We start from the raw sequence: 5,175 nt of genomic DNA on the forward strand, positions 1-5,175 counted from the left end.
TAAATCACTAAAAAGTATAATTTGGTGAACATTTTCTCAATTACAGTACATACTTAATCAGTTGGGATAACAGCTCTCTGTCTGCCTCAAAATAATCTAATTATAGCACCCAGTCTTCTTTATATCTAATGCAAAGTTAAGTACTTATTTTGGGGGTTATTTCCTAGTATATGTTTGGTGAGGCAGAGTAAACAATTTAACTCTAGTATATTACAGTCACTGCACAATAAACCAGATTATTACAGATTAAAACAAATCATTTTTTCATTATTTATAATAATGGGATCAAAGAAATGTGGGATACTTTTAAATGGCAGATAACCACACAATTACTTATCTTTGATAGTATATTGGGTTCTATAATTACATTAGGATATGAATGATGAAAAATACTGTTATGAATAATACACCTCAAACAAAACAACGAGGCCACACTGTAATGATTCACTAGATTGTGCTCAGCAGACATTTACTGAATAAGGGATTATCTACTTTTCTCCTCAATTATCCAGTACAATGTTTTGCCCACAGTAAGGGCTCAATAAATATTTGCTGAACATACTGACCAGGAAAGAGGCGAGAAGAGATGGGCCCTCTTAGCTGGGTATTTAATATAATTGGAATTTACCTGGGAAGCAGAGTAGTTAGGAAGATGTAAATTGCATGTGGTGTACAAGTAAATAAACGCAGAACGCCAACACAACAAATGATTAAGCAGAAAACACTGGCACCAAAATAAACAAACGCAAGATTTGCCAATAATGGCAAAAATTGAACTTTCGTATTGGACCATACTTTTTCCCACTAAATTCAGTTTGAGACAGACCAACAGAGGCACTGTAAGACGCTATGACTCTCTTCCTTGATATTCGGACATCCTAGTTTCCAATAATTTATTATGGACCCCCATTAACCATGAATCAGTATAAACCTATTCATATTGAGGAATTAGTTTCCACAAGTACAAAGTTGAATTTCCTTTTACTTGTTCTAAAATGCTTACTTTCAAATTTGAAAGGACTTCAATTATTCCATGTAGTTTTCGATAACATTTTTGTATCTTTTCTGACCACAGTCAAAATAGTCGTGCAGTCATCATACTGCAGCACCTTCCACCCACCCTTTGGTCGCTTGAACTGCCTTTCTTTGGTTCTTTTTCTGCTTTCAGATCTTTCTTTAAGTGTAGTAAGCAGAACTCTACTGGGTATTCCAGCTGCAGTTTGATCTGTCATTGTTGGAATGGCTTCTGCTATGCCATGGTCTCCCAGTCAGTCTATTTCTAGATACAATCTTCTAAACTGTTATCAAAAGACAGACTTCTTGATCTTCTTTCATAACTTCAGCTTCTAGAACGTCTGTATCTGTCATAATCATCATAGTGTGAAGAACTGTACACATTCCTCCCTTCCTTGGCTTTCATTTGATTTGGTGTCTTCCAGTGCCCTGGACAAACTGTATTTCAATCTGCCGTCCACAAATCCATTTTCCGTCGAAATTATGTAAAGCATCTTCAGCATCACAAACATCCTCAAGTTGACCATAAGCAAATCTTGGACGGCGAGTGCAGAAATCAAGTGGAACATACACATCAACTATAGGACCATAACGACCAAATTCACTCTGTACATCTTCAGACCTGGTGTCATCAGCCATGTTCCTGACGAGCAGAGACGTGTTAGGGGGACACAAGTAGCAAGGCATGGAGGCGTCGTGACTTGGCTGGGCACACTAATGGGCTCAGCAAACCAACTGCGGCTCTGGCGGCCAAGCGTCAGACACACACAGCCCAGAGGGCTCCACCATGGCAATCCACCTCTTCTCCTGAGACTTCACTCCCGGCTCCTACCTCCGCGCAGTAATTATCTATGTGTCTGATTTTCTTTTTCTAAAATAAAAGCAAATTATTTTGTAATAAGCAAAAAATATCGGCAATTGGTATAAGCAAATGTCCAAAACAAGAAAGCAGGTACCTTTTTTCTGTACCCTAATTTTGAGCATTTGTGCTGATTAAATACAAAAAATATAAATATTAGTGATTAAGTAAACCTGATAAATTCACTTGATTCAAACATAATAATTGATATTAATAGTTATCATTGTTTTCATTATCATTATCACACCATCATAAGTAAGTGACAACAATAAAATATTAGAAAAAATACTAGAAACTATAAGCAGATTATGTTGGTGGTAGATTATACTACTATAAGATTATGTATCTTACAGTAGTATCTAGTCACTTTTTATAAGATGAGCAAAAGAAATAAGATAGCAGCTGGCAGGGAAAAAATGTTTTTGAAAAACACCTCATCAAGTACCTGTCACAGAGATAATTGTGCTTTGACAATATCTTAAAGTTCCTCTCAAATTCTAGTACAAAAGTTTTTGTTGTTACAGAGCCTGGATTCAGTTACGTCTTGGATATACACAATACTATGGAATCTGTTTCTTTGTTGTTTGTCATCCATCACTCCAAATGACACATATTTGGGGGTAAAATAGGAAGACTTTTAATTCACTATTCCAGAGATAAACTGTTCCCCTTACTGAGTTTTCCACTTCTCAGTTCATAACTTTACAAACTAGAGCAGAATATTTTTGCCATGTCTATAATCTTCCCCAAAAATGTATAGAATTATCCTATCAATATGGTAGCCATAATTTCAAATTTAATAAAATTAAAATTTCAGTTTAGCAATTGCACTAGGCAGATTTCCAGTGCTCAGTAGCCAACTATAGCTAGTGGCTACCGTAATTGGGGGAACATTTTTATAATTCAGAGAGTTCTATTGGATAGTGCTGAATTGTATATCAAATGCTGTCCAGTTACTTGTTAAAACCTAATTTAAAGCTAAGGTTTTAATAACAGTGTAGTTTTGCCATAACCTTTAATATTTGGCTTACAAGGTAGCTGATGTAATTTAAGGTAGAATTAAATGCAACTTGTTGCTAAAATATTCCACTCTGTTGCCACACTCTAGAAGTTATCTACAAATATACTCAAAAACAGGCTGCTTTACTGGGTAACCAGGGTTTGAATTAGCCCTGCAGCATTATTTATTGCTGTGTAAGGAATCATTCCAAAATTTAATAGTATGAAAAGCAAATAGTCATTAATTATCTCCTATGATCTCTATAGGCCAAGAATTCAGGAGCAGCTAAATTGAGCAGTTCTGGCTCAGAATCTCTCATGAGGTTGCAGTCAGATGCCAGCTGGGGCTTAGCCATCTGAAGACTCAGTGGTGCTGGATGATCCATTTCTAAGGTGGCTCACACAATGGCAAATTGGCTCCTCTCCATGGGACTTCTTGAGTGTTTTCATAACATGGCTAGCTTCTGGAAGAGCTAGTAATCCCAAATACTAAAGCAAAAGCTGTTACACCTTCTATGACCTAGCTTTGGATGTCTCATACCATCACTTCTACCATATTCTATTGGTCACACAGGTCAGCCCCAAGTGATTCAGTGTGGCGAGAAGCACACAAGGACATAAGTGTCAGGGCACAATTGTCAATGGAGGCCATCTTGGAGGCCAACTACTACCCTACACTCAGCCCGCAGTGTTTCTTGCTAGAGTATAGGGGTTAAGCACAAAGAGTGAAAAACATTACCAAGGAATTTAGTCACACTGTCTCGTGCCTGAACATAGATTTGTCTAGTGATTCCCCAAAGGAAGCTCCATGTTTCATTCACCCTTTGAGCTTTCCTCAAATGATCAAGATACTGGAACACTTCCTGCTCACCAGCCTTCCCCACATGAAACACATTTACCACATAAGGACAGGAAACTTTACAAAATCAGATCTTTAATTGTTTTGACCTTAGCTGCAAAATGGAATGTCTTGGAGGTCTTTTTAAAAAATTACTGATACCCAGGTCTCATCAGAGATTGTAATACAATTTGTCTGCATGCAACCCAAGAATTAGAAATCTGAAAAAGCTCCCCAGGTGATTCCAATATTCGGTGAAAATTGAGAACCACCAATTAGAGGAAGACCCTTCTGAATGTTCTCTTCAGTGACTCCTCTCCTTCTTTAAGTGTTTCATCATACTTCACAACCCTTAGTTTCCAAATTCTGGCTTTTGTTTTTCAACACAATCCCGGAGAAAACTCTTCACTTCCCAAAAAAGTTGGAGAATATCTTGGTCGCTTTCAGCATCTAGTTACCTCCATTAACCCAAGATGCGGCTCATCCTTACAGAATCCCAAGGGGCAAAAACTGGTTCTAGTTTTAAGACCAGAGAAGAAAATAGAATGTTTGAATCCACTTCAGGCCTTGACTGTAGGATGCTGCAAATGATTTTCTCACTATTTACCTAAGAAATAACCACACCTTGTCAAAGGGAAAATTAATATTTACCTGAAACAACACAGTCCTATCTAACATAAGAAAACAAGTTCCTCCTGTTAACAAGACCTTAACCCTGCTTCTTGTGAAATAATAAATAAATCACCTCAGCATGATGATGTTAAGGCACATCTGATCCTTTCAAGACCTGGCTTATTTTGCGAGAGAAACAACAGTAGTAGAAAAAGACTTCTATTTTAGCCATCTGGACTAGCGCTGGCAGTTCTATCTATCTGGTTTCAGACCTTCATAATCTTTGCTCTTATAAACAGAAGAGAGGTGTCTCACTTTATTACACCACATCATCAAACAGAGACACTCCATATGTCTATCTTCATAGGTATTTACAGAAAATAAAAAGGTCTAGATATCAGCAATTCTCACAATTTTAGCTTGCATATGAATTACCTGGGATCTTGTTAAAATGCAAATTCTGAGTCATGAGTGGGAACCGAGTTCTGCATTTTTAACAAGCTCTGGGAGACATCACGTTGCCAGTTCACAGGCCACACTCTGAGTATCAAGGATCTAGATATTATAGATAAATAAGAATAATAACTACAAAGCACTTTTCATCTCTTCCCTTTGATCTCTTGCTTGTCCACAGAGTTAAAATGGTTTTATCTCACCTCTCCTCCCATTTTTTTATTCACAAAATCTATAATATTTAGAGAATTCTATTATTCTTATACTTTTCTTCTTTTTTTATTATGGCAAAACGTCTTCTGAACTTCTTTGTCTTATAAGAGTACAGATGAGTTTGTGAAAGAAAGACTGATAGGAAACAAATCCAAGATCCCACAAAAAGGAATTAAATCTTCTTTAC

The 5,175-nt window shown here is 36.9% G+C and overlaps 1 pseudogene; it reads right to left on the reverse strand.

Annotated features, from left to right (window-relative positions):
- Positions 1 to 1,164: 1,164 nt before the first annotated feature.
- On the reverse strand, positions 1,165 to 1,701 carry LOC100603455 (annotated as a pseudogene).
- Positions 1,702 to 5,175: the final 3,474 nt, after the last annotated feature.

This window comes from Nomascus leucogenys, chromosome 11 (genome assembly GCF_006542625.1).
Source record: "Nomascus leucogenys isolate Asia chromosome 11, Asia_NLE_v1, whole genome shotgun sequence".
In the NCBI taxonomy this organism is placed as follows: Eukaryota; Metazoa; Chordata; class Mammalia; order Primates; family Hylobatidae; genus Nomascus; species Nomascus leucogenys.